Source organism: Equus przewalskii, chromosome 4 (genome assembly GCF_037783145.1).
Source record: "Equus przewalskii isolate Varuska chromosome 4, EquPr2, whole genome shotgun sequence".
NCBI classification, from domain to species: Eukaryota; Metazoa; Chordata; class Mammalia; order Perissodactyla; family Equidae; genus Equus; species Equus przewalskii.
Window position 1 is genome coordinate 78,904,517 of NC_091834.1, and position 12,829 is coordinate 78,917,345.

The 12,829-nt window shown below is 38.8% G+C and overlaps 1 protein-coding gene across 18 annotated transcripts in view; it reads right to left on the reverse strand.

Moving 5' to 3' along the window:
- Positions 1-12,829, reverse strand: part of CADPS2 (calcium dependent secretion activator 2) — a 496,160-nt gene that overhangs the window by 372,540 nt on the left and 110,791 nt on the right. The window lies entirely within an intron of this gene.

Genomic DNA, 12,829 nt, shown 5'->3' on the forward strand with positions numbered 1-12,829 from the left:
TTTGGCTATATGTTTATTAGATATGACACCTAGAATTAACTTTATGGTAAATAAAAGCTAAAAAAAAATCCTACTATTTATACTTATGGCTCAATTGTAAATGTTTCCAAGTCACTTCCCCACACCCTCTGGAATCCTGATATTGCAACGAAATCCAAATTTCTACCCTGGACAGAATTCCTGTGATTACTCTCCAGGCCTGCTTTGCACAGACAGAAAAAAACTAAAATTTGGATGAGTTTACTTGTGCAAGATTTCCAACTGTCCTGAACAGAGAGGGCAGAGAGAACAAGGGCTCTTAGAGATGAGCGGACAACTATCAGCCCTGGACAAGAGGAACAGGAAGGAAGACTGCAAAGGACAGAAGGACCCTGAGAAAGAATCCTCTAGAAAGCACAGCTGTCAGACGCCAAAAGTTTGGATTGCATGAACAAATATGTTTGTTCAACGCCTGAGTTGAGATAAAGAGATAAGGAGGAGACAATCCAAAAGAGAACAGACGTGCAACAGGCGGGCAGTGAGTGCATCTTGAAGCGTGTTGTGGGAAGAGCTGTGACCCAGGCAGAGCACTGCAAGTTTACAAGCACATTTTTCCCCCTGGGTCTAGCTACCGTAATTATTACTGAGGGTGGGTTAGACATGAACTGTTACTTACCAACCTATCTTCTAGTCAATCAACTATAAGCGGAATCAATTACGCACTTAATTTGTAGGGCCCTGTACAAAATGAGAATGAGGAGCCCCTTGTTTAAAAGGAAAAAAAAAAAAATCAAGAATTTCCGGACAGCAGCGATAAAGCATTAAACCAAGAATGGGCCCCTTTGAGCATGAAGCCCTATGCACGGGCACAGGCTCATGCTCATAAAGCCAGCCCTGACTACAGGAGCATCAGTTTCACTAGAGGTAGGACAGAGGTCATGCAGAAGCTAACTGGACAGAGAACAACATAGTCTTTCAGACAACATAACAAATCTCAAGATGCATAAGGAACAGGAAAGGAGTGATCTTTCCATTTCATCCGATCCCCATCAGACTATTAAAGAACTCAGTCCAGTTCTGTATTCTACAGAGATATGTAAAGCATTTGGAAACATGCTGAGGATAAAATGATTCAAGGATTAGAAAGACTAAACAAACTGGTATGATTTGGCTTCGAAAAGAAAGCTGATGTGAAATAAGGTTAAATCTGTTCAAAAGGCTTATTAAAATAACATTCAAATATAAAGAGACAAGCTCTTTCAAAAAATGGGTTTTATTTAGGAGTCTAACAAACAAGACAGTTAGTAAAGAAACTGTCGCTGGTAGTAACAGATTGATAAAGAAGTGCCCTATTGCACTCCAGTGTAAAAACAACAACAACAACAAAAACCTCTTGCCCTGAGCAGTCAAGAGAGAAGACCATTCCATTTCTTTACTAAGGTTATCTCTGTTTTACGGAAAGTTAACCAAGCTGAAATGCAGGAACGACACTATTACATTACATTCTCCGTTTCTATAATAGGAAGAGAAAACAAGGACCTTTTGTGTGTGTGTGTACTAGCAAAATTAAGTCCACGGCTTTAGCTCTCACAAAAGGCACCAGATGGAAAAAGGACAGCAATTGCTGAGAGCAAGACAGCTGAGAACACTTTAGTTGCCAAGCCCTGGGAACTGCCAAGAAGGGCTTCAGCTTGCAAACCAAGTGTCCAGGTAAAATGGAAATGTATGTGGGAATGACAATGAACCGGAGGGAACCTCAATGATCATTTGTCCCAACTCCCTTATTTGATAAAATAAATATCATTCAAAAACCAGAACCTGTGGATTTCTTCATGTTCTTTAAAAATTCCTGTAAATCTTCGTAATTTCTAATTTACCAGTGTTTAAGTTTAGCCATTGTATCAATGACTTACTTTTTGGTGATTATGGCATGGAAAATTCATGAATACATTCAAGGAAAGGAGATATGAGCAAACTCTCTTCTTAGAAACTCTAACAATATTGGTATAGTTCACAAAACATGCCAGAGATACCTGGCTAAATATAAGGCTTCATCTTTTTTATGAATAAAAATTACTGCAGTTACATTTAAGACAAAATAACAGCAAATATTCTAGTGATAAAGTCAATAAATGGATACTTTATTAATATGGAGAAGAGGTCTGCATTTCCACATAAATGATATGGGGAAATTAAATTTAAAAATCTAGCAGTTGGGATAGCTGTCAGAAAGCAGAGTTCTCTAAATGCTATCAGCATTATTTTAAAAAACTGTATTACATACATCAACAGATAGACCAATGGAATAGACCCAAGAAATAGACCCAAATATAATCAGAACTGTACTATAAAATACCTTTATGGTACCTCAAGTCAATAGTAAAAAGTGGTCTAGTCAATCACTGGTGTTAGAATAACTGGGAAGCCATGCAGAAAAAAATCACATTGGACCATCACACACACTGTTACAGTCAAAATGAACTAAAACTTCCAATGTTTTAAAATTTAAAAGATGTAACCATAAAGGTACTAAAAGAAAAAAATGGGAGAATTCCTTTAAACATCACATGAGACAAACCTTTCTAACCATGAATCAAAATCCAGAAGGCATAAATTTAATTGCATAAATATTAAAAATAAATTTAGCATGGCAAAAAATACCATAAGCAAAATCACTGGAAAAAAGACTAATAAGCAAAAAAAAAAAAAATAGAATTAGTATCCTAAAGAGGTAATTTTCAAACACATAGATCCTAGAAATTGATAAGAATATGACCGATAAGCCAATAGAAAAATGGACAAAATGGATATATTCATTCATAATTTAAAAAACGCAAATTAAATCTATAGGAGAGAAGAAGGTTTCTGAGAAGATGGAGGAGTAGGAAGCACCAAAAATCTGTCTTCCACCTAGACAACAACTGCGTTGACAGTTACATTTTTGTAAAAAAAATATTTCGTAACTCTGGAGTCTATTAAAGGCTTACAACTTAGAAAGGAAGGCTTGAATGGAAATTGAATTTGGTCAATTTCAGCTCTTAGCCCTATAGCAGCTGCCCATACCCCAACCCCTACCCCTTAACCCTGAGACAGCAAAAAAATTCCAGCAACCTAAATTTTCAAAAATATAAGCCACCACTCTCATAGAAAAGGGGAAACAGGACTTGTATTTGAATTTCCTTCCACTTGTAGAGAGAAACCATGGAAGAAGGATGGCTATGGGAATTGGACAGATGGAAAGGAAGGGTAAAAGAGTTTTCAGCCTATACTGCTTTATTCATTTTAGGTTTTAAATCACAGGACCCTTTTTATCAACTCAAATTTTAATTAGATTTAAAATAAGCTATAATAGCAGCTTTGAACAATTATGATCCACGACAGTTTAAATCTGATCATCCTGCAAGGAGAATGGACAACAAACTGACTGACTTTTTCAAGTCCCCTCTCATGTAGAAGAGTTGAACTTAACCGCATCCCTTTTTTTTTTTTTTTTTTTAACATTTGAAGATTGAAGATTTCTAAGAAACTTAGGGGGTATTTTGGGCTTTAACATGAATTGTTTTGTTTAAAACAGGGATCCATCAAAGGCAATGAACTATCAGGGTAAATGTTCCAGAGCACGGGACGGATGAAAGGTAATACTCACTAGCATCTCTCATGAGACTAAAACATAAGGACAGCAACACACCCTTCTAATCAATGCATTAATCTTTCACAATCCATACCAACTAGTCTCTAAGCCTCCATATGAGCCTAAAACTAACTAACACACACACACAGCTACTTTATTCCCTCACAATGAAACCAATTCTAATTTTGGACAGCTATCAAGAATTGAAACCTGCTTTCTGATGACTTTCACACAAACCTAGTTACGTGCCGTCAAAGACAAAACAGACTAAACGTTAACTTTCCTTCCTCAACATAGTTCAGGAACTTGAAGACATGTATCAGATTATTTGTGAGTCTTCTCTACTCCAGAATAAACTTTGCTGATTTCCTCAATGTCCTCAGGGTACTCTCCAATTTGTCCATAAATTAAGCATTAAATAGCTTTATTTAAGTTTTATTTAGGAAAGTATAAAAAAGCACTTTGAAAGCTATGACATTAAGCAAATGAAACTCATTACAAGAGCAATGTCCCTCCTAAAATGTACTGGGTAGACTGATCGTGATTCTCCTAGGATAGTGTGGCCAACAGAGACAAGTGGGAGGATCACTTCCCACATTCTAAGCATTCCATGTCTATTAACTCAAACTAAAAACAAATTAACTCTTCTTGGCAGTCACATCAACTGACTCACATCGTGCTTATAATCAACAAAAATTTCTAAAACGTTCTTACACGTGCTTCACTAAGCCATGTTTCATCTTGCTAGATTTATTTGGTCCATTGCTCCAGTTGATTAAGAGTTTTTTAGAATTCTAATTCCTTCACCCAATGACCCAAGAGCTTTCCTAGCTTTGTTATATCCGCTAACATAATACGGTATTATCCATAGTCCTCATCCAGGTCATTATAAAAAACCTTCATCAGTTCAGGATTAAGAAGGAAGCAGGAAATCTGTCATTACGTGTAATGATCCAGTTTGACACAACTAATTAGCATTCTTTGGGGCAGCTGATTTTATTATTATTCAGCCTCTATTTTAGCTTTGCTCATATATGGTCCTCACACTAGCCGATTTAACCATGAAGGAATAAAATATTTTTCAAAAATAAAAATTTAACTAGCAGCAATTATCTAATGGGAATTTTAAAAGTGCTTTTTATATGAAAATAAATTGCAGATACTTGACTAGAACATAAATATCCATGAAATACCTAAACACAACCAAGAAATTAGCCTTATAAAAAGAACACTTCCAAGGGCTGGCCCCGTGGCCAAGTTCGCGCCCTGCACTGCAGGCGGCCCAGTGTTTCGTTGGTTCGAATCCTGGGCACAGACATGGCACTGCTCATCAAACCACGCTGAGGCAGCGTCCCTCATGCCACAACTAGAAGGGACCCACAGCGAAGAATATACAAACTATGTACCAGGGGGCTTTGGGGAGAAAAGGAAAAAAAAAAAACCACTTTGAACACTGACAGTTAAAGCTAAATTTTATAAATCCTAGCTGGCAGTGATAATTTATCCATAATAATAACCACCACAGGAAAAAAAAAAAAAACTTCTAGAGTTGAGATGTTTTATGTTTATTAGGGTTTTTTTTTTTAATGTTCAAATTAGATTCTAGTCTTTTCATTCGAAGTCATGATCAACTGAAGACTTATGCCAAGATCTTGGACTACAGCAGGAGACCAGCCATTATGCTACTCAGGAACCTGGCAACCACTGCTGTGCAGAGCCTGCCCTGACCTGTGGTCCCCTCATCACAAGTCCTGATGCTCATGGTGGGGGCTGCATGCCATCCTGGTGAGTAAAGGCGATCACCGTCAGATTTCACAGCAAAGTGGCAGGTGAAAGTGGGTACTGTACAGTGGGTACTGTAGCTCCAGGATTTGAGGGTGAGTGGGTGGGGTTGTGTGCATATACCTCCAAGAGAGGTAGAGAGACTTTCTTTCAAGCAGGTAAAAGGATTTACTCCAGGCACAGATGGTCTCTGAGATGAACAGCATAGCTTTAATGCTTCTTAATGAGATGTAGTAAAAGATATTAATGGGAAAAGACTGAAGGATAGGTGCTATCTTCTTTTTCCCTTCCTATCGACACTCTGGCAAAAGATCTACATAAAACCACTGGGGCAAAAAAATCAGCACCTCCCACATTTCTGAAACAATAGACCTCCCCAAACCGCGTATCAGAACAGAATAACACAGGGGCTCTGGCCACGTCTCATACATTACAAAATCCTGTGGGAGGCATTGCTATTAACAGCTTCTTATCCGAATAACTTTTCTTGCCCCTTTCTGTAAGCACAGCTATTTGAGACAGTGAATATGCCATCTGAGTCTACAATTACCAGCCTCACTTGACCATGCACATGGTCAAATGATTAAGTTAAGGCCAATGAGATACAAGTGAAAGCGTATGTGACTTCCAGGAAATCATAAAAAGTAGATGAAGCAAACACTTTTTGCCTGTTTCTTTCTTTCCTCTTTTCCTACCAGCTGGAATTTGATGTGCTAGCTGGAACTGTCAGCTTGGCCCGTAAAGATGATGGAACAGCAAGATAAAGGGAGCCTGAGCCTCCTCCCAGTGTGGAGCAGCCATTGCAATGCTGGACTGCTACCTCCCACCTTCCTTTACGTGAGAGAGAAATAAGCCTTCGTATGTACAGATCACTCTTACTTGGGGTTGACTGGTGATATGTGACTGAACAAAATCCTAACTGATACAGATCCCAATGAGATACTCAACCAGGGGAAAATGCCATAATACTACCGTCCTTTGCTGGTAAAGTGTATCTTAATTTATTCCAAAAAAATATTCTTTCTGTAATGTTATTTTATGTGAAAAACTCCTTATCCAATGAACTTACCCCATTGAACAATGAACACCAGAGTCCACATGCCTGAGGTAGATTAAAAATAGTTATTTTGGCAGACTGAAATCTGTTATCCCACCGTATTGAAAGAGGGGATGAAAAAGCTCCAAATTAGCAAATACATCTTTAACATATTTTAGAATAAAATGTATATTAAGTGATGACTAGAGAACAGCAAAGTCCCATTGCATTGTGGACAAACAGGCCCTGGGCGAGGCTTACTCAGCCACTAAGTGAATTACTTCTATCCATATTCTCATCAACCTCTTAGTCGAATTCAAGCCTCAGCAAAATTATTTGCTATTATGGGACTGTCTTGGGGGAGGGGTGCTGCTGGTAATACTGAAACTAGCAATGCCAAATCTATGAATTCTATGAATTTCCTTGCTGCACTGTACTTAGCATGTTCTACGCATGTCTCATTAAATCTTCCTCCATCTCCTATAAAGCATTTATCCTCATTTTACAAATGAAGTTAAGCTCAAAGAAGTTAAGCATCTTGCCTAACTTCATATCTATAAGAGGCAGGAGCAGAATCTGAACCAGTGTCCCGATCTAAAGCCTACATCCTTTCCAATACCCATATTATTCTGTTTCCCTTATAACCACACATTTCTTTCAAGGGTAAGTGTTCATCCTTTCCGATGTGTTATAGACAGCTTATATGTATTTGATTAAGTCCCCCACTAGAATAAAATTTGCCTTAGAGTAAGAACTTGATTTTAGCTCACAGCTCTAATTCCATACTACGACAATGCCTAGCACATAGAATGTTTTTTTTTTTTAAAGAATAAATAAACAAATGTCAGTTGGTTGCTATAAAACTATTGCTTACTAGCATCCTAGGTACTAGCATCACAGGTACTCTCATGCTCACCTGCTCCCACAAAAAAGTTGGTTTATCACGCAATTATAAAAACTCACGATTACCTCAAACCACCAAAATGGCTGAGAAGACAGCCTCTCAGATATTTTCAGCTATTTCATGAATTAGTAAAGTTATATATGACTAATGGGGCAGCAGAGTGAGTAATTAAGGGCACAGGCTCTAGTGTAAGACTACTTCTGCTACATTCAAGATTCCCCACAATTTGCAGGGCCTTCAGCAGGTCACTTAACCTCAGTGCCTCAAGTTCTTACCTAAACAATGAGGACAGTAATAACACACATTTAATAGAGCTGTTGCAATAAATAAGATAGGGAAAAGTACTTAACCATACATTAACGCTTTATAATTGCTATTATTTTAGAAATACACGGTGGTTTTATTTCAGCGACTGCAGAAGTCAGAGACAAAAACCAATCTTAAGATGGATGCATATGAACAATTGACTGCCCAGAGCTGTGCTGTCCAATACACATGGCTACTGAGCACTTCATATGTGGTTAGTCGAGTTGACATGTGCTCCAAGTCTAACCCACATACCAGATTTCAAATACTTGGTACAACAAAAAGAATATGAAACATCTCACTAGTACTTGCATATTGGTTACATGTTGAAAAACATCTTGTATATATGGGGTAAAATAAATTATTAAAATGACTGTTTAATATGGCTACTAGAAAATTTTAAGTTACATATGCGGCTCACATTATATTCCAACTGGATGATGGTCAAGCGTCCCTTGAAGAGACAGATGCACATAGCCATCCTGCACCCTGAAACTCACACTCACACCCTCACTCACAACAGCAGGCCCCACAGTTTATAAGCTTGTGGCAAAGCCCTGTGATATGACCAACAGAAGAGAAACTGAACAAGAGCCAAAATGCAACACCTAAGTATTTGCTTAGTGTTTTCCATTGTCAGAGAGTAAAGTAGGGTTATTAGTTCCATGTTATGGATGAGAAAACAGAGGTTAAGGTACAAAACCAGTTAGGTCATAGAACGAGGATCCTAACATAAGTCTCCTGAATCCAATTCCACAGCTTTTACCCTATCACTACATGCCCCTTCTATCCCACTGCCATGTTCTTATTTGACTATGTCTTCATTTAGCTGAGTCTAACAAGAGACAATCAAATGAAGTGCTGAGTAGTTATTCAACAGGACTGTTTCATGTTCCTGAAAGTGGTGATAGGTAAGAAAGAGAAATGGTGAGCCTTCTTGGTCATTATCCTCAAAATCTGCTTTAGAATCCTCTTATTCATTGACACATCATTTCAGCCACCACTCTGAGAGTGGAACGAACCTATGATAATAACCTTTAATGGTTCCCATTAATAGTATAAGTTCAACAAAATCAAATGCCAACCAACTGTCATGGTCAGTTTTTTGTGTCAGCTTGACTAAGTTAAGGGATCCCAGATAGCTGGTAAAATGTTATTTCTGGGTGTGTCTGTGAAGGTGTTTCTGGAAGAGATTATCATTCGATTCAGTAGATTGAGCAAAGAGATCCACCCTCACCAATGTGGGCGGGCATCATCTAATTCATTGAGGGCTTGAATAGAACAAAAAAGGCTAAGAAAGGGAAAATTGTCTCTCTCATTGAGTTGGGACATCCATCTTTTCCTGCTCTTGGACATCAGGGCTCCTGGTTCTTGGTCCTTCAGACTCAGATTGAATGATACCACCAGCTTTCCTGATTCTCCAGCTTGCACAGGGCAGATCGCGAGATTTCTCGGCTTCCATAACTGTGTGAGCCAATTCCTATTATAAATCTTCTCTCAATACCTATATATATATCCTGTTGGTTCTGTTTCTCTAGAGAACCCTGACTAATACACCCATTATCATAAATAACAGCCTTAGCAATCTGTTACAATCAAGCAAGTCAGGGATGACTATGGGGGTAGAGGGTTCAGAGGGAAGAAACCTCAGGAGCCACTCTGAAAAGGTCTTACTGCAATCCACAGTCACTTCCTCCTTCACTAAGGTCTGACAAAATCAATACAGCTTCCTCAACAAGTAGTCTTAGAGGTTCACTATGGGAAAAAGGCAGGAAACAGGAAGCAGTCCAGCAGATGTTGTCACCTCACAACCTACCAAGTCAGAAGCAGAGTCTGTCACAAGGCAAAGTTTCTAGTCAATACCTTCCTACAAATAATTCTAGTGGACTATGTCCAGGTAGATCATGAGGGGACTGCCCTTCTGAAACAATATGATTTCCCCTTGACCACCTTTAATTAATGTGTAATTTAATACCCAGCAATAATAGCTAATATTAATTGACCACTTACTACATAGTAAGCACATTTCTAACCTCTTTATAAGGATTATTTTAAGCTCCCTATGAGGTGGGCTCCTATGTTTCAAATATGAGGAATCTAAGGTCCAGAAAAGTTAAGAAAGTGGTCCAGGTCCCATAATTTGGGGGCAGAGCCAGGTTTATCTGACTGATATGCTCTTAGCCACTGGCTACACTTAGGGTTTCTTCTTGAACTCCTCAAGTCACATTCTCCACACCCAGGTCAAGACACGGGACCACCAAAATCTAGCAAATCCAATCATGCGATCCGATCAGTTTGAAGAGGTGAATACAAGTTCCCCTCCTTCCCATTTACCTACAAACACGATCCCATCATGCTCCCTCACATCACTGAGTCTTCACACACACAGTTAGTTCCCTCTGCCTGGAATATCCTTCCATCTATGAGAACATAACTCTGATAAAACCCCCTAGAAATCTCCTTTTTTCTGCTCCCCCCAATTAGGTCATCCCATTCTCTGTGCCACTTTCGCACCTCATACATACATCTATCATTTGCTTAATGTGGTTTCCCCTTACTAGGGTACAGGTTCCTTACATATGGATGCCAGTCATTTTTATGTCCCCCCAACACACACTAAGTACAACGTTTGCTGATACAAATTCACGTAAGTGGAAGAAAATCCAGAGTGGAAAAGGATATCACCTTCACTACCACTTTTCTGGGCATGTATCCTGTCATAACCATTGGCAAAAGACTCTAGTAGTGACATAACTGAGGAGTAAGGAACAGATACAGTCTTAGAAAAGAAGTCTCAGATAGCTTGTGTGTTGTCCAAATAATAAGTTCACGGCCACACTCAGTGAGGCCTGAAGAAACAGTAAAAGATTTCTTTGTTGAGCTGCAGTGTGAGTAGTACTGTTTTGCAGATGATATTGTTCTCAAGCAGGAAGAACTTTGTGCCTTGGTACCATCTGGTATTTCATGGCAAAGTTCCATATGCTGAAGCCACATTTGTAAGAAACAGTGATTCTATGTTCATGACAAGGAATTCGGACAGACTCAGCAGCAGACAACTGTGTACTGGTCTAAAAGCTTAAACAAGCTGACCAGCTCAAAGTCACACAATGGCTTTTTCCTGTAGGTAATAAGTGGTTTGGGATAGCTGCTTTTGAAAAAAGAAAATGGGGGCTGGCCCCGTGGCCAAGTGGTTGGGTTCGTGTGCTCTGTTTCGGCAGCCCACGGTTTTGCCAGTTCGGATCCCAGGCACAGACATGGCACTGCTCATTAAGCCATGCTGAGGTGGCGTCCCACATGCCACACCTAGAAGGACCCACAACTAAAATATACAACTATGTACTGGGGGGGGTTTGAGGAGAAAAAGCAGAAAAACAAAATAAAATAAAAATAAATTTAAAAAAAAAAAGAAGAAAATGATGTAAGTTTGCTTTCCCCAGAAATGTTTGAAGTTTTAACTTTCTAAGTAGATACATCACGAATTAGAAATGGCTATTTGTAAAGAAGAGGAGGAAGGTAAAGAACTTTCAGGTTGCCATATTTGTTGACCCATCCTTCTGACACATGCAGTGGTAGAATCTAGTAAGATAAGCATTAAGGTCACCTTACTCCTTTAATTTAGTTAAAGTGCCTTTGACTGAAAGTTACAGAAGCTCCAACTCAAAACGGCCTGTTAACAATTAAGAGGTTTATAATCACATATCTCAAGAATTCCAAAGGTATGAGGGTACCAGAGTCAGTTAATTCAGTCGCTCAATGATGTCATCAAGGAGCCAGGCCTCCTCCATCTGTCTATAACCCTCATGTGCGGATTTGTCCTCAGGTTTATTGCCTCCAAACAAAGCCATACTAAATCTGTGTGAAGCATCCTCACGTGATAATAAACAAAGATTGAAGAAGAAGATATTTTTACTCTGAAAAAGGGGTGGAGTGAGGAAAAAACTTTCCCAGAATCAGCACACGCTCCAGCAGACTTCCACCCACATGTTACTGGCCAGACATGATTCTTGTGTCCATTCCTACAAAAATCACTGAAGTTGGAAAGGGAGTATCATGACTGACTGACCAATTAGGAGTCATCCCGGGAACTCAAGAAGAATCCAGCCCCTCCCACATAATAAGGGGGAGGCCTGATATCTGAATAAAAACCAAGGGTTTGGTGAGGAAGAGGAGGAGCTAGAGAGTGGCTTCTGTGTAGGCAACTGGCACTGCTGCTCCATCCTGACCGTTCCAAGGAGGAGGCCGGAACTGGAGAACTGCACAGACAAGACCAAGGCTAATGTCTCCTCATGCCTATTTCCCTAACAAATAACCAAATTCTAGTCCGTACCTCAAACAGATATCTTAGTTACAACTTTAAGAATCATTTATTTCAAATCAACTAAATCATATTGATTACTGCATTTATATCCGTGAACTTAGAGACAATAAATGCAAGGATCACATTACTCTCTTAGTGAAAATTATTTCCTATTTATATCCTTCTTGAACCTTACAAAATTTAGCTGGCAAAAATGCGATGCTAACTCCAAGACATCATGGCAAACGTTTGGATTAGCAAATTCAAGGATTTGTGAAGATTAAACAGATAAAAGCCTTCTTCAAGATTAACACTAAAAGAACTGAGCGCCTAGACTGGGATGACATTAATATTTGCTTTAGATTTTTGGATTCTAAAAGCAATTCTGAATTCACGTACAGAATACATATTGCTAAGTAAAGGCAAATGTTTAGCACATTTGTTCACCAAGGGAGGTCAAAAAAAGGAGACAACAATTTTCCCACAAAGAGAGAAGAGCAAATAGTTTATTCTACCAATTACAAAGCTAGCTTCCAAGTAATTAACAAGAAAACAACAACAAAAGATATTTTAAAATAAAGCCAGCTACTTCATGCAACACTGCTGAGTCTGAGCTTCACACCACGTCCTCCTGTCACATCAGTGGGCTTCTAGATAAGGCTGCTAAATTAAAGGTAGGATGTCCCAATAAACTTGAACTTCAGAGAAACGATAGATAGATAATGGTAAAATACTTATACTAACAACTACCTGAAATTTTTAGTATGCCTCAAGAAATATTTTGGACATTCTTATACTAAAAATGATCCATTATCTAAAATTCAAATGTAACTGGGCATCCTATATTTGTATTTATATCCTCTGACTCACTCTCTAAATCTTTGATAACATCTT